The following is a 25078-nucleotide window of genomic DNA, read 5'->3' on the forward strand; positions in this document are numbered from 1 at the left end:
GTTCTCGAACCAGCCTCATCCGTAAACGTGGTTCTCAACTCAATGTACCCCCTGACCTCCACCTGGTCACCAGCAAACCCATACAAGCACCCTCCATAGGGCCTTAGCTGGTCAAGGGGCAATTCCAGCTGCGTGAAAGTCGGCCAGAACATCACGTCTGCCGAGCTTCCCTGGTCCACCAGAACTCTGTGGACCTTCCTTCCTGCCGTTATCAAGGAAATCACTATGGGATCGTTGTCATGGGGCACAACGTCCCGAAGATCCTGCTTGGTGAACGTAATGTCCACCTCCGGCGAGTGATCTTCAAACATATCCACTGTCATCACTGACCGCGCGTACTTCTTCCTCTGCGATGCGGTGCATCCACCACCCGAGAAGCCTCTTGCAATGGTGTGGATCTCCCCGTGGATAGGCACCTCGTGCTGCTGGGCTTCTCCACCTGCTGGCTGGGAGCTCGACGCGCCCCCCGTCCTTCTATCCAGCAGGTAGTCATTTAGGAACTCGCTCTTAACCAAATCGTCGAGCTGATATCCCAAGGACAAACACGAGTCCAAAGTGTGGCCAAAGCCTTGGTGAAACTCACACCAGGCATCTGGCTTTGACCCCAGCACCTTGTCGCCCACCTTCTCAGGCGCTTTCAACCTAGCAGATATGTTAGGAATGGCGATCAGATCCGCCAGTCCCATGACAAACTTGTGCTTAGGCGGGCGATTGTATTCCCGGCGTGCTGGTTGCTGGCGTCCCTGGCCCCTGCCCTTGTTCCTCCTATCATAAGGATGGCGAGTCCTCTGGTCCTTCCTGGCCGCCGCCGCTGTCTCCAGCACCCTCTGCGGCTGGATCCTGGTCTGGGCGCGTGGCCTAGCGGGAGCCACGCTTCCTCTCTTCTCGGCGGCTTCACTCTCGTCGGCGATGTGAGCCACCGCAAGTCACCTGACTTCAGCAAACGTCGCAGGGTGAGCCCTGATCAAGGCCTCGCAGAATGGTCCCGAAAGCACGCCCTTCTTGAATGCATAGACCAGCATTTCTTCATCTTTAGCCGGCGATCTGACCATCTGCGCTCCAAAGCGATTCAGGTAGTCTCTGAGGGACTCTCCCTGGTACTGCCTTATATCAAACAGATCATAAGACACCCTGGGCGGTGCCTTATTCACGATGTACTGCTCGACAAAAATCTTCGAGAACTGTTGAAAATTGGTTATGTGGCCGTTAGGCAGGCTCACAAACCACTCCAACGTCGTTCCCTGGAGCGTACTCACGAACATTTTGCAGTAGACGGCGTCTGACCCTCCTGACAGCATCATCTGCGTATGGAACGTGGTGAGATGAGTCTCAGGATCCTCCACGCCGGTGAAAACAGCCTTAACCGGAACCACACTCGTGGGAATAGGCGTGTCAGTGATCGCCTGAATAAAAGGCATGGGAAAAACACGAGGTGGCGACGACGGCACAACCTCTTCAGCGGAAGAATGCCCTTGCTGCTCCTGAAGAGCTTGACGCAACTCCTCAGTCACCTTGCTGAGCTCCTCATTCCTGGCGCGAGAGGCGACCAGGTCCTCATGCATTCTCGCCTGTTCGATGCGCGAGGCCTCCACAGTTGCCTGCAACGAACGCATCATCTCTGCCATCTGTGCCATGGTCATGGCAGCGGCGCCTTCAGCAGCGACGGGCGCAACTGGACTTGAACGATTGCTTCTCATTTTTCTCATGAAACTCAGCGAATCACAGAGTGCAGCGAACGACACTTCAACCACGATCGATTCAGCGATCAATCGGAGAAAACTGTGCGAAACTGCGTAAGAAAACTCAAGAACACCGTAAACCTTCAAAGAAAACCACAACTTCACCAGAAACCACCGCTTCCCCACGAACAACCAAACGAGCGAAAGAACTCAAACTCCACCGGACAAATCACGCGTAAACAGCAGAAAACCTCACTTCACCGAACAAAACTCGAAACGAACGGTGGAAAATGCGAATTCACCGAACAAATCTCAAGCAAACAGCGAATGATGGTTGCACCAGCACACAACCACACAGAAAACTTTGAAAACCTCCAAAAACTCACGTTGTGGATGGGAGCAAGTTTTACACGGCCCCACGGTGGGCGCCTGATGATCCTGCCTGTTGACCAGAACGCTGGAAACTGCCTCGTCAAAGGATCGACGTGTGCACCGCTTCAAGCTTCCGTTCCTCTTCGAGATCCACCTCAAGAACCTGCAAAAGAACAGAGCGGCGCCGCTGCGGCCGATCGCACTCCAACGCCCAAGTCAGTGACAGAACCACCAAATACTACGAGCAAGAACACTCAAGAAATCTCAAGGAACCGTGCAATGTTCTCTCTCACAGCAAGCTCTAGAACTCGCAAGCGTAAAGAGTGTAAACTGAACGTGCGTATGCCTATGCCTATGCGTACCTCAGAAAGTTCGTTGAGAACGCTTATATACCTGGTCACTTTCTCTCTCTTGGCAGTTACAGACCCGGACACGTGGCTCGCATCCAGTCGTACACGTGCCATCATCTGGAGCCTCCTTGACTTGGGCGCTGCTTCTACTCTCATTTTGGCTAAGTTACTTATGCATGGTACTGCCCAGTGCATAGCTAACTTGGGAGTGCGATCTCTACTGGAATTGGCGAGTTAGGGCGCTCTCGTACACCTTCCCTGTGGTCTCGCCGGCCGCCTTCATAATCTGCATCACCTTCATCTTCGGCGATGTGCTTGTTCTGGCGATCTCCAATCATGTGGTCGCCTGAGTTTACATCTGGCGACTTCATCTTTCACTGGGTGATCGCCGGTTCTGGTATGCTGGAGATCGGAGCACGCCAACTTATCAACTGGCGACTACACGAGCCCCCCGACTTCCTTCCCTTCTGCGGATCTGGCGCCTTGTCAACATGCCTACACTGTAGCTTGGTGCCACGTCATCACTTCCGACTTCCAGGACGGTACACAACTTAAAACAATTTTTCTATTGGTTGAACAAATTTTTAATTGATTGATTCTTCATAGCTTTTCACTCTACCTTCAATACTTGTGAAAATATTTCAAAAACAATTCACCCCCCTTTTGTTTAAGGCCTCTAATTCTAACATCCATTACTCCATACTAAATGGAACCAACGAAGTTAGCTGAGTTAAATAAGTAGTTAGAAGATTTATTGGAGAAATAGTTTATTCAACCTAGTGTTTCTCCATGTGGATCTCTACTGTTATTACTGAAGAAGAAGGATGATTCATCTCATCTATGCATAAATTATAGACAGTTTAACGAGCTAACAATAAAAAATAAATATCCTCTTTCTATAATTGATGATCTAATAGACCAATTCCATGGGAAAACGTCTTTTCTAAGATATATTTCACTCAAGTTATCACCAAATTTTAGTGAAAGATGTAGATATTTAAAAGACTAGTTTTATATCAAAGTATGGTCACTATAAATTTCTAGTTATGCCATTTGATGTTACCAATCCTCCAACTACCTTCATGAATTATATGACTAGAATATTCAGACCTTTTCTTGATAAGTTTGTGGTAGTGTTCATATATGATATCTTGATTTATTCTCGTACAAGGGAAGAACATGCAGGACATCTTATAACTATCCTGAACAGTTTGAGAGAAAATAATTATATGCTAAAATTTCAAAATGTGACTTCTAGATGTTAGAAATATAGTGTTTAGGACATGTCATCTTTGCTAAGGGAATATCAATGGATCCTTCTAAATTGAATGCTATACTTTAGTGGTAACGCCCTAAAACTATTACAAAAATTAGAAGTTTCGTGGGATTAGCATGATACTACAAGAAGTTTATAGAAGGCTTTTCTAAGATAGTGGCTTCGTTGACCCTATTGACTAAAAAGGATCACCATTTTTGCATGGACTAAGCAATGCGAGAGAAGCTTTGAAAAGTTGAAAAGAAGGTTGAGTATCGCACTTGTATTGGCTATCCCTAATACCAATCAGTCTTTTGAAGTCTTTTTCATGCTTCCTATCAGGGATTGAGTTGTGTTCTGATGAAAAATAAGAAAGTTGTTACCTATGCCTCTCGTCAATTAAAGGTGCATGAAAAAAACTGTCCAACTCAAGATTTGAAATTTGTAGCAGTTGTCTTTGCTTTAAAATTGTAAAGACATTATCTTTAAGGAGCTAGTTTTAATGTACTAAGTGATCATAAAAGCTTGAGATATTTTTTTGATCAAAAGGAGCTTAATATGAGGTAGAAGAGATGGATTGAATTTTTGAAAGAGTATGATTTGCAGCTAACGTACCTCTTAGGAAGGCTAATGGTGTTGTTGATGCTTTGAGTTAAAAAAAATATATAAATAGCATCAGTCATTATTAGAGAGATATAATTGATTTAGCATCACTCATTTAGGAGTTTGAATTTAGAAGTTTCTATATCTTCAAATTGTGTTAGTTGTAATACACTTTTTATAACTAATGAATTTTTGGATAAGGTGAAGGAGAAGTAGTTGGAGTATTCAAAATTAAAGAACGTCTTGGGCTTATTAGATCCTGACAAAGCTAAATACTTCTTTGGGAGTGGATGGTATTTTGATATTCAAAAACAGAACATGCATACCAAAGGATAATGAACTAAAGCATATATTCTTATTTAAAAGCCATAAAAGCAAACTCAGTTTTTATTGGTGGCCTAATATGAAGAGTGATGTATCCAAGTTTGTATTTTCTTGTTTGACTTGTCAGAAATCGAAAATTGAACATCAACGACCTGGAGGCATGTTAACTCATTTACACACTCTAATGTAGAAGTGCGACAATATCTTAGTAGATTTTGTTATCCACTCACCACGTACTAAGAGGAAGCATGACTCTGTGATGCAAACCTGAGAGATAGAGCATCCCCTTACCAAGCCCAACCCTCAAGAAGGATGACCTGGACCATGACACAGGATCTAGGGCTATGTCAGGTCCCACCACTAGCCAATGCTTTAGTCTACTAGGGTTAGAATGTAGCCCTAGCTTCTAGAAGCTAGAACTAAGGGGTGGCATTGACCTAGGTCAAACCCCTAGGCCGCCCTCTCATGTGCCTTTTATGCCCCTCCCCCATCTTGTCCACCAAGGCACCCATTCCTATAAATATGGTTCCTTGTCTCATGTATTTACACCTAGATTTTGAATATAGTAAAAAAACTTTGCTTGAGTGATTACTGAGCTTTGTCTCCTAAATGTTTTGGGTCTTATCTTGAGTGTGTGAGCAATTCAAGTGGCGGTTCTTCCTCACTTATCTTGGAGTTTCCACCCTCCAAGTGGCGTGTTCATTTTCACCATTCTCACCATAAGCTTCTTTCATCTCATTTCTTTTTCCATCCTTCCTTGCGCCATTTATGTTATTTGTTTAAGTTCTTGTTTATGTCATTTCTTTTTGGTCACCTTCATTCATCCTTTATTTTCATTGTTCTTAAAATCCGCCCCTTGCATCATAATCACCTTATTCTTGTGTTTTTCTCTTTGCCCAAGCGAAGTGAACCTTCACACTTATTTAACCACTTGGTTAAGTTCGTGTCAAGTGGGAATCTTCTGAGGGTTCTCACCTTAAATTGTTAATCTCAAAATCATAAATAAAAGCAACCAATTAAAATGTGCATTCCTAAAATCAACTCATATCACTTTGTTTGGGTTATAGTGGACAAGTTGACAAAGATGCAACATTTCATACCTATAGATTATAGAATCTCTATGCAAAAATTGACTCAAATTTATATATATGAGATACCTAGATTTCATGGTGTACCCTTAAACATAGTTGAGAGTATGTTAATTGGACCATAACTAATACAACAAACGAATGATAAGGTCAAAATGATTAAGGAAATATTGAAAATATCTCTAAGTAGATAAAATTCTTATGCAAATCAAAGAAGTAGACCTTTAGAATTCTTTGAGGGTGAGCATGTTTTTCTGAGAGTTGCATCATTCACTAGTGTAGGGAGAGCAATGATATCCAAGAAATTGACTCCCAAGTTCATAGGACCCTATCAAATTCTCAGGAGAATAGATGATGGAGGACCATCCGGAAGGACACATATTGGGCCTTTAACTAGGGTCATGGCTAGAAGAATGCACACTACACCATTTTTTACTTTAGACCACGCTTACATAACAACGGATAAGAAAATGTTGCCTAAAATAGATATAAGCAACATTTTTTTATTGTTGTCCAAATAATAATGTTTATTAGCCTTTTAGTCCAAATATTTAAAAAAGTGTTGCCTATTTGTTTTAGGCAACAGTTTGCAGAACGTAGAACAACATAAACATCATGAAGAACAAGATTAAAACCTGAGTCCATAGTTTGTTCTTCGTCTTCATACGTATTATGCTTACAAAAGTGATACCACTTCTCCTTCTACCCTTGTAACGCCACCCAACACAATCATCTATTTCCACCATGCACACACCTTTCCTTTTTGCCAATCCAATTAGCCAATTGCATAAACCCTCTCATTTTGTTATATATCCTCCCGCCCTTCACTATCCCTATCCCAATCTGAATCTGAATCCGTTGTTTTTATAAATTTTCATTCCTTTCCTCTGGTTGGGATTGGATTGCATCATCCTTTGTTAAAATATGGTAGCTCACCCAACCCAACCTAGACGCAGATGAAGACCCTGGGTTTGTTGGTGGCTCTTGTTCTTTGATTTTACCACAGATTCCTCTAATTTTTTATCTGCTTCCTTCTCCTCATGTTCATGCATTTGCCTTCCACGATCAACATCCTCTCCCAACTCACTGAACTCGGTTAGGGTTTTCTTCTACTGGGTTACGTTTCGCATCTTCAACATCCTTGGAATCCGATTGATCTTCCTCTTATGTCTCCACTCCTGTCAATTGACAAAAAACCGCCGACTACGTGTTCGATGTAATGTCTGAAGAAGATGGTGAAGGCGGAGCGACAACGATTCAATGCGGCGTGCTTGGAGATTTAGAAGGAGAAGGGGGCAACGACCTCCGCAGACGAGGAGCCAATGGCGATGATCCTACGGCTGCACAGAGAGAAGAGTGTTGAACCAAGTGGTGTTCAATGTTTTGAAGAATCCAAATCCTTTGAAGGATGATGAAGCCTCTGCTTTGCTTGATGCTGCTGTGCTGTTTTAGTCTTGTTTTGGGGTAGTTCTATGTTGTAATCAACACCTAGATTAAATCTCAAAGCAATTAGCATCTCAATTTTAACAAAGCAAAATGTTTTTCAAACTAAGTTGAAACAACCAATTGTTTTTTCGAAACAACCGATTGTTTACACTTAGGTGTTTTGAGAAAGTTTGAAAACTGTTTTTGAATGGTGGATTTTGTTAAGTAACAAAACAACCGATTGATTCGAGGAAACAATCGATTGTTTGTTTTAAAACCATAACAGAAAAACTGTTTTCTTTGACTGAGCTTTAAATGCTTTAACTGAATACGATCCAGTCATTAAATGCTTTGACCAATCAGTTTTAAATGCAATTAAGAGTTTGTTAAGATTTGATAACAAACCTTATCTTTGAATATATTCATAAAAACTGTTTTTAAGGATTAAGGATCTTGAAACAAAGTGATCATCTAAGAGTTTTTTAAAAGTATTCTGAGATTGCAAAAGAGCTGAGAGATTGATCAAAGTGCTGAATAGGATTCTCTTGTATTGATTTCAGATATTCATCTGTAACAAGTGTAATCTTTGTAAACTGCTGAACAATTCGTTTTGTGTGTGTTGCTGAGATTGGCTGTGTGTTCTTGAGGTGTTCAAGATCAGCAATCTTAGTGTAGGCCAAGGAGAGTGTGTTTCTTGAGGTGTTCAAGGTCATTCTCTTGGTTGTGGTGTAAGTGATCAAGTGGTGATTGCTTAGTGGATATCCTCAGGGTTTATGAGAAGACTGGATGTAGCTCTAGTTGGAGTGAACCAGTATAAACATCTGTGTACAATCTTTCTATCCCTAACTCTTTAATTTCAGTTTGTTTGTTGTTTGCTGGTATAAACAACCGATTGTTTCGAAGAAACAACCGATTGTTTTTTCTAGTGTTTCAGTTTTGCTTGCTGTTTTGGCTAACTGAATTGCTTAATCTTTTGATTTCTGAAATAAGTTCATTCTAGCTTTGAAAAGTTTGCGAAAACCCCTTTAAACAATTCATCCCTCCTCTAGTTTAAAGCCATCTTTTCTAACAAAGAGCACCATGGAGATTCAGGCGAAACAATTACAGAAGGTGGTGGAGCAGAAACAAGAGTACGATCTTGAAGTGATTAAGTCGCTGCAGTGAACGATGGAGCAGGTGGAGTCACAGAAGAACCTTCTCGAATGGTAGTTAAGGGTTTTGAGGGAGAGGCTTAGAGACTTCGTCAATGATCACACGATTCAGCAGCAGCTTCAAGAACAGGAACATGAATAAGAACTTGAACAACGCACAACCAGTGATGTGGGCCACGTAGGTAATTGTGATGAGGATGTTGATAATGGTAGCGGGCTCTTGAATTTCTCTGTTGAATATGATGATTTAGATGTGGCCTCTTTGCAAAACCACTTTCCCTCACATACACCACAGTACTTGTAAGTTCACATGATGCACATGGACATGGTTGTTCAATGACAAAAAGTGTTTGTTTTCCTTTCAAATGAAAAAGTTTGATTTGATTAATCTGATTAGAATGATTGGGAAATGGGAATACAGGGAAATTATACCATCAATGTTATTATCAAATTTGAAATTATGGCTTTCGTTTAGTGTTCCACTTTAACTAGCACATCATAATATAATGTTAGTCATGAATTAAACTTGCTTTGTGCTGGAAATGGCCTAGTTTAATATCTATTTCTTTCTTTTTGTGTGCAGGTATTATCAGAATTGAAACCATTCGTTGATCTTGCTAAGAAACTGGGTAGGTTGGCTGTCCTCTCATTGAATATAACGAAGTGTTTACCTTCACTTTAAGTCTTTTGTATGTTACCTAAACCATATCCAACATTTTATTATTATTATTATTATTATTATTATTATTATTATTATTATTATTATTATTATTATTATTATTATTATTCCTTACAATTGATGATAAATCTTAGTTTATAAACTATAATTATAAACTAAAGCACCTTCTAGGATTTTTTTTATTTGGTAAATCTCATCTTGCAAGTGATGAATTTGATAGGTGATGTAAGGGGAAAGGTAGCAGTTATGGTAGATGACATGATTCACACTGCTGGTAAGTCAGTAAAACTCTTTATGTGCTAGTGCAAATAATAATAGTTTGTCTCTGATCCTTATAATAACTTTGATTTATTCTCAATACTTGTGCAATTGCTTTTTCCTCCCTGCTTCATTGCCAATCATGTTTTTTCAAGTAAAATGGAGTATTTTTCTTATTTTTCTTGGTAAATGGTGTAAACTTCTGTTGTCTAGTACCGAAAGCAATTATAGAAACTGACAAAACCTTCGTTTAGCTTCAACAAAGATAATTTTAGTTTGAGAGTAGTAAAGTTGGAGATCTTTTGCTATTGGTTTTCAATATGTTTTATGCAGATACAGTTTCTTTTTACTTCATTTTCCTACTTTTTTTTCCACTTCTTTTTAAAGTTGCAGTACTCAAATTAATAAATGTAGTGGATATTCTTGTTTATATTAATACTAGTAGGTTGAACCGTGCAACGTACGTGACTTTTCCGAATTTTTTATATTTAAATATTAATATTAAAAATAATAAATTTATTTAGATATATATAAATTATTAATTTGATGAAATGAAATTAAATATATTGCAATAGTATAAATTTATATAATTTTAGTATATTAATGAATTTAATATAATATAACATAAATAATTAAAAATTCATGAATATATTTTGACCATAATAAATACATTACAATATCAGTACAATAAAATAATTTGAACAAATACATTATTATATAAACAATTATCTAATACTATGTATCCATTTTGAAGTCCTCTTCACCAACCTCATGCTATCTTCAACCTGTAATTTAATCTGCAAGAAAACTCTCCAAAAAATCTTTGCAATTAAAAAATAGAATAAACTCTCCAAAAAATCTTTACAATTAAAAAATAGAATTCAGGAGATTATACCAAGTACAATTATTACAAAAAAACTCTCAGTAAATGTGTGTTTCTTCAAGAAACAGATTGTAGGCAAAATCATATTAAATTATGAATTCACCTTTTATGATCTAAATTAAATTAAAATGTAATGTAATATAATACAACTAAAACATAATGAAATACTATTATATAAATAACTAAAGATCTTAAAAACCATACAACAATAATAAACATATATACATCATCATGTTTCTATATAAAAAAAAGCAACAATTAATACTTGAATGACTAATTAATAATAGACAATATACAAAGAATAAAACGAATATAAGCATTCTCTAATATTAACACAAAATATATATAATAAAAAATATGATAAAAGATTTTTCTGACTTTAATATACTGGCAATTGTTATAGTGTTAAGCATATGTAATAATGCCAACCTATTTTAAATATACCAGATAATGAAACAAATTTGTAATAAACAGATGAACAAATAGAATATGAACACTACTAAACAGAAACATATAGTAAATATAATATAAACATAAAGAGTACCTAACTGTTCAGTTTTCCAAAAAAGTCCCAGCAGAAACATAAATATATATGAGCTTTCTTAGTCCTTGGTAACTATTATGCTATGAGAATAATAAACGAAATTATGCAGGATAACTTAAACTGTGAATAGAAGTAAGTAACAAAACCCTGATATGAGAAGAAGGATTTCTCGTATCACATTCGAAGATAATCTTGTCTCCTTCACGAAAAGAATGAAGACTACAAAAATTCTTCCACCCTTTTCCAAGTTTAATCCGTCTAAAAGGAGGCTTCCCTTTCAAGATCTTGCATTCCACATCCATTAGTAGACCATGCAGAGTAACCTTGTTGAATCTCCCTTGTCGAATATATTGTGAAAATTTAGCAGGAAGATCCTACAACAATATCGAAATAATAAGAAAATAGAAATGAAGTAGAATAAAATACAGAGCATTTTGAAATAAATCAATTTTATACTAACCAGATAACTGAGTTGGATACTTAATCGAGACAACTTTATGGAAAAATGATCAAAGGGACCAATGCTTAAGGGTTCCTTCCCTTCAATTTCTTCCAAATAACGATTTACTCCACTCTGAGGGACGTCATCCATATAAACAGTTATATGGAAGGCGTTGTGACCCACATAACGGAATAAAATGTAGTTATCATCTATGAAACCATAAAAATCAAATAAATTAAACCATCCACTCAATATTTCCGGCGACAATAAATTTTCGTTATATTCCACTATATGGACGTTTCCTTCTGAATCAGCCAGGGTCCACTCCTTTCCCAGTTCTTTTTGAAACTCGATGGCGAAATCCCGATCTACAAAACCAAGCTATTTTTTATGAAATAAAGAAAAAAAAATGTCAGGAAATGAAGAAAATGTTGAAAAGAAGAAATTTTGGAAAAAAAGATAAATATACATACTTCACCACGGCTGTTCATGCACCAAAAGACTCCTCTTGTTTGAAGTCTAATGATTTCTTCAGCACTGGGCGCCATTAAATGAGTAGTGGAGAAAACACCAAGAACTCAGTAGAAGAGAAAAAGAATAATAGAGAAACCACCAGAAACAAAGTAGTAGAGCACCAGAAAAAAAGTAGGGTTTAGGATATTTTATAGAAGATTTGGTAGAAATGAGTACGGTTGTTGGGAAGCGAAATTTAAATTTAAACTATTAATGTTTAATGTTGAAATGATTATCTATATCTACCAAATCTGATAGGGAAGAGGAATGAATATTTTGAGAACTGTGTAAGAGAGATTACATTAGCCACGTGTATCTGAAAAAATACAAAATCAAGCAAGTCAGACTAAATCTAAAAAAGTACAATCTGAAAATTTGTGAGTTGATTTCTATCAGATATATGGAAAGCACGCATGTATCAATAAATAAAGCCTTTAAATATTTTTTTTTATTTAAAAAAATTGTTTTATTTAATAAATATTTTTTAATAATGAATTTGTTCATTTTTAAGAAGTTTGATGATGAGAAATATAACATAAAAAGAATTCATCCCAGAAAAAAAATCAATTCTCACAACATATAATTATTTGACATAAATAATAATAATAATAATAATAATAATAAGCATGTAATCCAACGGTTAAAATTTAAATAATGTTTAAAATAAATGATTGTGTAAAAAAATAAATTTTGAAATCCTTAAATTTGGAAATTGGGATGAAATGATTACCTGCTTCATGAACTCTGCATAGGAAAAAAGCAATTAAATTTCGAAAAAAGTGTATCAAGAAAATAAAAAGGGCACACTCTATCTCAAAAAGAATAAAATAAATTATTGACTTAATTATTCTGATACCTATTTAATGCAACCATGTATCAATAAACAAAAGGCTTGAAAATAAGAAATGATTTACCTTTTATCTTGTTGACCATAATGTTGATATAATATGAGCACAGTAACTTATATAATCATTTAAGGTATAAGTTATCATTTAAGATATAATTTGAGCACAGTAACACATTACACAAAGAAATTAAAAGTGTCCAAATAGTAAAAACGCTAAAAATTAATAAAACACATAGTTATTACTAATAAAACAAACTGTTAAAATGTACACAAAAATGATGACAATACCTGTAAAGGTTCTTGAAACAAATAACTCACCTGAAATATTCAAGATAAATTTTTTTTATATCAGTTATAAAAAAAATACTGATTAAAATAAGATAATAATAAAAATTTATATATATAATATATAAACGTATTGAAATTTAAGAAATTGTTTTAACTCTAATATTAAGAGTACCTGAAACATTGTGTCCTGTGATGAAACCAAAACATTATACAAAGAAATGTGCAAGAGTAATTCTACAAATCATCAAAATATAGTGTGAATATAAATTAAATAATATGCAGAGAGTAACGAATATACTGTAAAACTGTCCAAGCAGTGCTAATACTACATCAAATTTCTTCATTAAAATTACTTCCTTTTGAATCAATGTTGATATTTGTCCTTAATATCTTGAATGAGATATGATCATCCAGTACGCAACCCTCAATAGAATTTGACTCCATAAATCAAGAATTTCACATTGCCTTTCAAGAGCCTGAATAAAAGATTAAGTACACAAATAGATACACGAAATTTGTAATAGTAATAATAAATTATGTAATTAATAATTTAAGTAAACATACCTCATCAAGTGCTTTAGAGATTCATCATTTTTGAACTTTAATTTTACAAAACTGTTACTTCTTATAAGTAATTCCTGTAAAACATTAATTAAATTAACCAACCTTGACAAAGATATGTCAAAATAAAAGATATGTACCATACTTTCAAGATGACCATGAATAGTTGTGTCAAACAAAAGCATTGATCAAAACCTATAAGAGATAGTGTATATCAGTTCTTAAATTGTTGTTCATATATTACAAAAAAATATGATAAATAAAAATATATTTCAAATAATTAAAGAAATTTCATACCTCATATGTAACGCTGTAAGTTAATACTTCAAACATTTTCGAATATTTCTTTGTAAACCACGTTAGTAGTGAAATTTGTGGGAATACCATTATCATCCAAAATCAATATCTTCAACCCTTTCTTAGATTTTACTCTTGAAAGAGCAACATATAATTGTCTGTGTGTAAAGACTGGACGGGATAGATATAGACCAACTTTATTCAGAGTTTGACCTTGACTTTTATTTATTGTCATGGCAAAACACAAAGATATTGAAAATTGCCTTCTTTGAAACATAAATGGCAAACCTGTTTTCGAAGGAGTCAAGTTCATTCTCGGAATAAATATTTGATCACCTATATTTTTCCTAGTAATAACTTTGGCACCAATAACATTTTTCCTCAAGTGAGTTACATGTAATCTTGTTCCATTGCAAAGTCCATTGGCTTGATCAATATTTCTTAGAAGCATTATTGGAACTCCGACTTTTAATTTAACACAATGATTGGGAATTCCAGAGCATTTGATCTCATTTAAAAAGTCAGTTGTAAACCACTTAGCTTGAGCATTTTCTTGTTCTTCACATTTGCAAGGACTGTCTGAACTTAAATAAGTAACTTCAGATCCTGGTATTAATGATAAAATGAATTCATTCACTTGATCCACACATTCTTTTGTTGGACATAATATTGCACCATCATCAAAAGAATCATCAGATGTCACATTGTTTATGTAGGAGGGATAAACAAACTCAACCAACTATAGTAAAGGTTGTTCAACATCTAAAATTAAATTCTCTTCCGGTATTTCAATCATTCCTTGTCCCAACTCATTTAACTCCATATCTCCATCTCCAATGTGAAGTATCCAATCAACAAACTCTTTTATTTCTGTTTTACTTTGAATTGATGTATCACTCTTTAATCTCATATTCTCTGTATGTTTTAAGATTTTGCAATGTTTCCATAAGTTAGAGTAATTTACTGTTGCCTTCACAATGTCATACTTTGATCCATTTTTTACAACAGGTAATATCTGACGAAAGTCTCCTCCCAATAAAATTACTTTACCACCAAAAGGTTTAAGAGCATTTTCTTCACTTACAGCTCTCATGACACCCCTTAAAGTTCTATCTAGGGCTTCAAAACATAACCTATTAATCATTGGGGCTTCATCCCATATAATTAATTTCGTTTTGATCAACAATTTGGCCATAAGACTTCCTTGAGGAATATTGCATGTTGACTCTTCATTTATTACAAAAGGAATGCAAAAGGTAGAATGAGCTGTTTTTCCTCCTGGAAGTAACAAAGAAGCTATACCGCTAGAAGCTACATTTAAAGCAATAAACCCTTTTGATCTAAGACCAGTGGACAAAGTTTTCCACATGAAAGTTTTTCCAGTTCCCCCATAACCATATAAGAAAAAAAAACCACCAAGGTCTGACAGGACTGCTGTCATTATATTCTCATAAACTTCCACTTGCTCAGGAGTAAGAGTTTGAAAAAGAGAACAATGCATTTCAGACATTTCTATTTTGTCATAATTCAATTCATCAATAATGAATCTATTTTGATAAATAAAGGAATCAGAATGAATAGGTTCTGGCAGACTTGGAAAATCTTTCAAACACTTACCATTTGAAATTAATAACTCTTCTACTTATAGAAGACAAAGGTTTTGAATTTGAGCATCTTCAATTCTAAGACCTAGGAAAGAAATTATATATTATATGTCATATAGCAATTATAAAATTATAAAATTATAAATTATAAATTTCAAATGAAATAATAAAATTATACCTGGTAGGACAAACTCCTTTCTTTTTTGGTATAAAATATCATCTGATAACAACTTCCATGTTTTGTTCCACACTTCATCTAGTCTACACATAGTATTCATCATTAAAAGGGTAACAAAGAGTCTTCTCAACTGATTTCCTGAAGCAAGGACACTGCACTCTATAATTGCATCAATAAACTCTTTATCATCTGCCAATAGCCCCATTGCATAGCATGCCTCTTTATATGTTTTGTGAATGAAACCATTAACAGTTTTGATATTATCATAGCTACAGCAACCCTTTTGATAATTCAACAATAACCTCAGATAATATAATTCCCCTAACCCTGCAGGAATATATGTTAACCTTCCAATACTAACACCATTTTTTCTTAGCTTCCACTCTCTTTTGTCTGCCATCCAAACAAAATATCTAGGGTATTCACAGTAAGTCAAATTTTTTCCCAGTGGATAAATTTTATTAGCTTCAAACCAAGCTAAAAACATTATTGTTTTATGTTGATTGATGTTCAATATTTCATCAATGTCTTCATTGTCTTTAAAAACAATTGGTTGCTCGTACAATAGATGAAAAGTTAATCGTTGAACTGGAGGCCATCTATGATGGATATCAAAGGCAAATATTCTCCACACAGCTTCACATGGAGATATGTATCTACAATCATAATACTGTTTAATTTCATCAATAACTGGGGTCTCTGTAAAGTCTTTATCAGCAGTAGTAATTTTCAAATTGGCTCTATCTGGACCCTTGTTCACATATTTAAACAAATACTTGATTGAATTTGATTTGTTGCAATATTTTGTGTTAACATGGGCTTGATACCTCAGTAATAGCAAAGGCTATATGGCACAACATTTCTATTGTCCAACTTAATTCCATTTTTAAGAATGAATGTTCCATTATCTTGACGTTTATAACATGCATATCCATCCTCATCAATAGTAGTCAACAGTTTAAATTTCTTTGGGTAAAATTTTGAACATCTACCATTAATCATGCAAGGTGAACTTATTCGACTTACCCCGCAAGGGCCATGTATCATGTAGGTTGTCACTGCCTTTGACAATTTAGGATATAAAAATGCATCGGGTAATTCTGCAGAAATGACTCCATCAATATCTGTTGGATTTCTTAACTTATTCTCTCCATCCAACCACAGTAGTATGTGGGCATGAGGTAAACCCCCTTTTTGAAATTCCACAGTGTACATACCTGAAAGAATATGAAAAAAAATCTTCAAAATGTAATACATAATAATATAGCAAACAAACTGTTAAATACGGGTTAATGTGGATTACCTGCATTAACTTTGCCAAAATAGTCATTTTTTTTTAAGTCAATCATCATTTGATCTAATTTCATCTTGAAAACTCTACAAACAATGTCTGGCCTATCAGCAGCAGTTAATCCTTTTGAGGTAACAAAGTCACGTATTTCTTACCAATTTACGTTGCAGGTAATAGTGATAAATAAATCCGGATATCCAAATGTTTTGCAAATGGCCATAGCATCTTGGCAATTGTTGAACATATATCTCATTCCTCCTGTAAAAGATGAAGGTAAAACTATCCGCTTTCCAATTGCAGAAGAATTTGTTTCTCCTCGATTCATTGCTTCTTGTATGCCTTGCAAAATATCACAACGGATTGTTTTTTGGTTTAGCCTTATAAAAGACAATCTTTGAGCTTCAACCATTGTATATGCATCAACCAAAAATTGTTGAAACAATCGACGTGAATGGACTATATTCCCAAACTCCACATTTCTTTCTTGAATTCTAAATGCAATAAATTCCCTTAATGAAATACGACTTCTCTTACGTTCTCTGCTGTTATTTCCAGAATTCCGTATTGGAATCTGTTCTTGATACCCATCCTCTCCAAAGGGGAATATTAATGGATATTGTAATGGAATAAAGGCTGTATGTGTTTCATGGAGTCTATACATTTGTCCTGAATATTTTTTCACTATGATATCTCGCCCTACTTCCATGTTGCTCATATCACCCACAATTAATGCAGCTATCTCATCTGTTGTAGGGGTATTGTACACTCTTGGATCTTTGCATCGGTGTCTAAATAACCTCAATGCAAAATCTGAATTTACATCATCATGTAGAAATTCTCTTACTCTTCTAAAAGTTTTTGCCAAAACATTGTTGTCATCAATCATCTTGGTAAGATCTTCAATCAAGGATTTGTCAAACTTCACATTTTTCACTTTTGACCTACATGCAATTTTTAAAAATATATCATTATAAATGATCTTTGAATTAATCCAGTAAATAGAAAGTAAGTCATTAAAGTAACTAAAAATAACACATACCCAAAGTGAGATAATCTATTTGACACTTCATTTTGAGTGTCATATATGTAAAGTTGTGCAAACTTAGGAGATGATCCACTATTGGGGAGCAAGCTTCCAATCCTATGATAGTTTTGTCCATGCAGAATAAATTGAGGAGGGCCAGATCCATCATTTATCGAAGAGTGAATATTCCCTCCAATTGAAGTAAATGAAAACATACTATTGTAACTTCTAATATTTTGTAGATAGTGTTGACTTCGACTATCTTTCCCATTTAATAAATCTAACAACAATTTAGGAGGTTCTTGTAAGAAAGGGAGTTGTACTTTTCCCTTTTGACAACAAATAGAAAAATCAACCTTAACATAAATCTTAGATTTCTGAGATCTTTCTTCATACCAAACCTCGCCCAAGCAGTATTCACATTGAATAGTAGGTTGTCCAAATTCAACCGTAGCTATTTTCAGAAAATTAAGAAAGGTGATCTATTACTTTTCTGATATAAATTGATTTAGTTTCATGAAGAAGTGAAGAAGTTATAGTTAAAGATATGCACCTTCATTTTCAGCTTTTGAATATAATTCAGAACTATAAACTTGTCTGGTGTCATCTGAAACAAAAAATAATAAAAGAAAGTGGTTGTTACAAAATTATAAAAAAAAGAATTATAAATTAACAATTTTTAGTACCATTATTTTCTTCATTTTGGATATCTTCGTCAAAATTCAATCTCTGAGTCACTGATTCAATGATTTCAACACTGTGTGTACCGGACTTGTTATGTAAGTTTAGTGTATTACTAAATACATACCCTAAACTCCCTGCAACTGAATTACCTGGAGAAAATATGTTCCAAAGCAACAATTAATTAGTACTAAAACATGAGTATGATTTTGAAATTTAATTGACAAAAAAGATCAACGAAAAATCATTTACATTGGTTTCCTGAACTAACCTTGAAATTTAGGGGTATTACAAATTGTTTGTAAACATGACAATGATTGAGAAGTTGCATCCATCACGTTCACATGACTCTTAGGGGTTACTAATTGCAAAACACAATGATTTTGGTTAAAAAAGTGTTTTTCATTAAATGAATTTTCATTCAGTCTATATTTCTACTACCTCTAGCTTGATCACCCTTTCGCAGCTTTACCAAAATGTGCACAAAATCAAAGAATTTTTTTTTCAAAAAATAAAGAAATAAAATTATAATGTGCCATTGCTAGATATTGTAATCAAATATAACGAATCATTGATCGTAAACTAACCATGAGGAAGTTGAGTGAGGGTAATGTCTCCATGAGTAATTGTTTGCATTGATGACATTGCTTTGGTAGTAGAATTCATCATGTTTAAGTGATTTTTAGGAGTAAGCTGATGAGAAGAAAGGAAATTTGAGCCTGTAATTCCAGATGTCTGAGAAGCAAAATCCTGACTTGATTTAAGAGTACTTTGACCTACAACAAAAACTTTCAATGAGTGATCAAATAAGATAAATCAATTAACATCAGTATATAAGAACTTATAAATTATTTTACATTAAACTTAATCTTAGAAAAATGATTTGAAGAACTTTAGCATTTGAGTGTGTTTCAACCATATATATATATGATAATTATTACTACTTAATGATTTCAGCTGATTTAGAAAAAATATAGTAAAACATAAATTAGTACTATACTTAATAAATCTAAATTGTGTGTATATTTGTAATAATACTATAATTGTAATGAAAACAGTTGAATGATCCATTAGAACTAACCATGAAGTTGCACTGTAAGCCCAAATTCTTCATTACTAACTGTACTCATTGATGATAATACTTTTGGAATTGAATCCATGGTGTTGAATTCATTGTCAGGAGTCAGTTTTGCACAGATAGAATCATTTATGCTTGTATTTTGAGAAGTTTGACCCAAAAATTTCTTACTTGAGTTCACAATAGTTTGACCTAAAAAAAAATAAATTAGGCATAAGATTTGACTTTAGTAATATAATTACAAATTTCATTGAATGACATATTGCGAGAGTTAAATGAAATAAAATGTCATTGTTATTACCTCTTGTTGGATCAACCTTTTCTCGCTGACCATAAATGAAGTTTCCCCGTTCTACCTTTCCAGATTTGGCAACATCTGATTAATATAAAAAAAAATGATTCCACAAAAACAGTATATATAAAAATTCAAATGTTTATTGATGTAGTATTAGTTTAAATTGTAATGAATAAAATTTATAATACATTTTCACTTACCTTGAAGCAATTCTACATTACTAACAGTACTCATTGATGACAATACTTTGGTTGCTGAATGCATTAATTGATTGTTGGGAGTAAAGTTCTCATAAACTGGGATATTTGTTATCATAATTCCTGATGTTGGAGAACCAAGATCTTCACATGAGTTAGGAGTACTTCCACCTACAACAATAAGTCAGAATTGGTGATAAATAAGGTAAAGGGATGACAAATAATGTTAATTATATTTTAAATCTAAATTTAAATCTAAATATATATAAAAATAAGGTATTTAGGTTTCACTACCTGTTGTTTTAACTTTTTTGCTGCGCAGTTCATATAATATATTTCTTCTTTTTCTTCTGTTATATTTTCCATTATCAGCATCGAGAACTAAAATAAATAAAAAAATACAACGAAAATCATATATAAATAGGATAAAGTACTTTGAAAGTAAAGAATATTCTTAAAGTTATACTTACCATTGTTGGAATCAGATATGCATGTTGTGTTTGGATTTTGATTCTCTGGAGAATAAAACACATGTAAAATAATAAGTTGTTAAAAACTATAACATACAATCTATTTTTTATATATTTTTACCATAAATTGTGTTGAGAGTTGATTCACTCTTACATCATAAGTGATTATTAACTTCTTTTATGAACCTAATTGTTAAATATATATAATAAAAAAATTAGATAACAGTAAAATTAAGTTCATAGAATTATGAGTTAAGTGTATTGCATTTGGATTAACTTGTTTCAAAATAAAAATACATGGATAAATTTTGACATTTAGTATTATTAATGATAAAAAAAAGTTAATTATGTTGACTACCTGTTGTTTTGACATTCTCTCTTCGCAATTCATACAATATATTTTTTCTTTTTCTTCTGGCATATTTTCCATTATCAGCTGCGAGCACTAAAAAAAAAAAAATTACAGTGAAAATGATAAATAAATAACATAGAGTACTTTGAAGTAAACAATATACTTAAACTTATGCTTACCATTGCGGGATTCAGATATGCATGTTGTGTTTGGATTTTGATTCTCTGGAAAATAAAAATCATTTAAAAAAATAGGTCAAATCATAAACAAACAATAAATCTATTAAGAACTATAACATACCATTTATTTTTTATATATTTTTACCATAAATTGGCATGACAGTTGATTATATATAGATCATAATAGACTATGAAATTGTTTTCTGAAAATAATTTTGAAATATATATCTATATCTATATCTATATGTATGTATATATGACACTTAAAAATATAAATATACATTGTAGTTGTTATACCTGATGCATTAGAATTTGTTTGAGAAAGGCTAACAATGCTATTTCTTCTATTAATATTTTGCTTCAGTTTCTCCATAACTATTGAAAGTTGAATGACTGAACTTCAGGGAGTATTATAGTAAGAACAAATATTTTCAGCCATAAAAGTATGTACTGTTTTCAGGAGTAAGTATGTAAAATATATTGTTCACAGTAGCTTTGTTTTGGCTGTTTGTTTTGGCGCCAATTTTGACGGTATATGGTCACGCACGGCACTCCCTTTTATGTTATTACTTTGACATAATAAATTTATTAATTAAATATTAAAATATTGAAAAAAATGTGTAATATTTTTATATAATAATCATATCTATTTATATAATTATATAATAATTATATTTAATACTTAAAAATGTTAAACCAAAAATTTACCTTTCTAAAGGGATAACACTTGCACAATTTTTCTATATTTTGCATAATAAACAATCAAACTTCGAAATGTAAGAACAATAAAAAATTTAAAAATTCAGGTAGTATCAATGTTCGATGAAGAAAGGTCATGCAATGCATGTGTAGAAGTTCTTGTGAAAAAGGGGAACTTAACTTTTAAGATATGAAAACAAATTCCTATTCCAGTGCAAAAGAACAACGTTCTACTTTAAGCATTCTCATTAATGAATTGTTGGTTGACTTTTGAAAGAGGAAACCTGCAGGGAATAAATTTATCAGATTGTATATATAATAATATATGTAGTAAATAATAAATATAGTAATATATCTGGACGGACATTTATCTAGGAACAATCATCTCTTAAAACACAGAAGAACGAAGCAACCTCCAAAAACAGAAACATAAAGTACATCAATATACCCTGATCTGACAACCCTATTAAGCAAAAAAAAGGAACTTTAGCTCACTTTCTGTTGCACCATTCTAGAACAGCTTTTCTGTTTAACAAAAAAAAGGAATCCTTCCATTGGATATATCTGAAATAATACACAACATGCAAGAACATGTAGTATATGTATACCGCCAAAAAAAAGTGACTAAAACAGATATTCTCATTTTGTATTTACTAATTTCACTAAAACAGAACTTAAAATAATTATTATAAGCACATTTTTTTTATGAAATGTATATACCTTAAATCTGTGAACTTAAAACATTTAAAAATGGAAACTTTAATCAATATTTAGGGTTAGGATGAAAAAAGATCCAAACTTTAATTACCTTTTCCATTCCAAGGATACCTCTACAGTGCCTATTTTTACCAAGTTCTATACTGGGAAATCAAAGAAGAAGAGAAAGAGTTTTTATGTCTTAAATGCATGCACCTTTAATTAATATTTATGGTCGGAATGAAAAAAATCCAAGCTTTAATTACCTTTTCCGTTCTACAACGTTTCAGTTGTATCTCCCAGAACCAAGCAGAAACATAGTACACCATGGAGAGCAGATCTGGTATCTGATATCTAATATAATGAACAAAAAGAAGATGTTGAGACAAAGGTTGTTTCTAAAATGTAAAAAATAGATATCAGTTGGCTTATGAATGTCGAAGAAGATGAAGATGATAAGGGACAAATGAGTTTGAACTAATATTAGGAGAACCAACTTTATGTGCTTTTCCAGAAACTTCTTCAGTCATTTTGTTAATGATTTACACTGAAAACTGTGTTATTAAGTTATTTTGAATCTGCACTAATATTATATTTATTTTAATTTGTTTTTATTTTTAATTTTTAATTTAACTTCGAAATTTGTAGTCAGTGTGGAATTAATGATTACTTGAAAGTTCTCGAATTCTTAAATAATACTTTATACAACTTTTTTTATTTTAAAATAAGATATATTTTCTTTCTTCGGATTTTTTTTTATTTTTCTTAATAATATTTTTATGCTATTTAACATTTTAACTGTTTTTTATTGAACTTTAACATTATAATAAGTCTGGTTAAATATAAAAATTGTGAAAGTGAGGAATATATAAATATAGAAATATAGAAATAGTGAAATTCAGAAGTTTAAATTTAATTTAATTAAATTAAATATAATACACACAAAAATTAACATTAAAATTACATAATTTTACAATGACTTGTAAATTACAATACATTACAATTTAAACTAATTTAAATTAAATAAAATGATTTCTTATACTATGTTCCCATAAGATATATATACATAAAAAATAAAGTATTAAAGACCAACTTCCTTCGTTATTTTGAACCTGCAAAAAAAAATACTCCAAAATATTTATTGCAAGTAAAAGTATAATTCATTACATTATATCAAATCAAGTCCTTGTAAATAAAAAAAATGTGTGTTTCTTCCAATAGAAACAGATTGTAGGCAAATTCATATTGAACTATGAAGTCACCTCCATAAATAAATAAGAAATATTTTGAAATTGAAATAGTATTCATAAAAATTTTAAAAAATTAGAAAAATAATACAGAAAAACAAACAAATGTACATCAAAAGGTTTCGAGATAAAAAAAATAGTTAATACAACAATAACTAATAAACTAATAATTAATAATAAAAAATATAAACATAAACATTGTATAGAAAATCCAATTAATATGCATGCATTCCAAAATCTAAAACAGGCTTATGATTTTTTTAATATACTGACAATTCTTATAGCATTGAGCATATTTAGAAATGCCAACGCATTATTAATATGCCAGATAAGAAATGAAAAATTAAAAACATATATATATATATATACATATTGAAAAGAAAGAAACACTAAACAATAAATACAAAGAAATAAGATGAGCTAATTAAACAGAACCACAATGAAATAAAAATAAAGAGTAAACAAAATAAATTGTTCTTGTTTCCTCAAAGTGGAAACTGGATACTTCCCAACAAAAAGAAGCAATACTTGCAAAAATAAATTAACTTAAACAAACTAATATAGTTCAAAACAATAACTGATTATCCTAAGCACTAAGTCTTTTGTAGTGACACGTCTTCAGTAGTAGAACCCTGATATCAGAAGAGGGCTTCTTGTTACATTCAAATATAATTTTGTCATCTTCACGAATAGAATGAAGACGACAAAATTGTTTCCACCCGCTACAGAGTGTAACGCTTCTGGAAGGAAACCTGGACTTGAAAATGGTGCATTCAACAGCTTGTAGCCATCCATGTAGATTAACCTTCTTGAACTTCCCTCTACGAATATATTCAGAAAAAGGAGAAGGCAGATCCTTAAACAATAAAGAAAATATTAGTTAATAATTAGTTAATAAAAGAAATAGAATATATTAATATCCATTTAAAAAGAAAGGATGGTAAACTTACCACATATCCTCCAAAGACCTGTTTTGAACTCAACTTTAAGCCAAAATGTATAAAGGAGCCATTGTTGAGCGGCAACCTCCCTTCAACTTCCTTCAGAAATTTTGTCAAAATCATTTCACATAACTCCCCCATAAAAACAGTTATATGGAAGGAGTTATTACCCACGTAACGAAACAATATATTGTGGTCACCTTTAAACCCATAAAAATCACTCAGACGGGACCATCCATACACAATTTGGGGACAAAGTATATCTTTGTTAAAATATACTATATGAATATTGCCTTGACTGTCGCTGAGGGTCCATTCCTCCTCCAGTTCATTTTCAAACTCGATGGCGAATGCACGATCCACGTGTCCATTCTATCCATTTTAAAACCATAAAAATACTCAAAGAACTGAAAAAACTATGAAAAGTAAGGAATTTCAGAACCAAAAACATACCTCCCCACGAATGTTAACTGTTGTAAATAAACCTTTCCCGCAAAGTTTTACGATCTTTTCAGGAATGACAGCCATGACAATGAGAAAAAGAAAGATGAAGATAATGGAAGTAGGGAAGAAGTATAAAAGACTAA

The 25078-nt window shown here is 33.1% G+C and overlaps 2 pseudogenes; one reads left to right on the forward strand and one right to left on the reverse strand.

Moving 5' to 3' along the window:
* The first annotated feature begins 6627 nt into the window (after positions 1–6627).
* Positions 6628–8389, forward strand: LOC150028012 (uncharacterized; annotated as a pseudogene).
* A 5198-nt stretch (positions 8390–13587) lies between these two features.
* Positions 13588–25019, reverse strand: LOC150028013 (uncharacterized; annotated as a pseudogene).
* Positions 25020–25078: the final 59 nt, after the last annotated feature.

Source organism: Phaseolus vulgaris, chromosome 4 (assembly GCF_051622355.1).
Source record: "Phaseolus vulgaris cultivar YP4 chromosome 4, ASM5162235v1, whole genome shotgun sequence".
Lineage (NCBI taxonomy): Eukaryota > Viridiplantae > Streptophyta > Magnoliopsida > Fabales > Fabaceae > Phaseolus > Phaseolus vulgaris.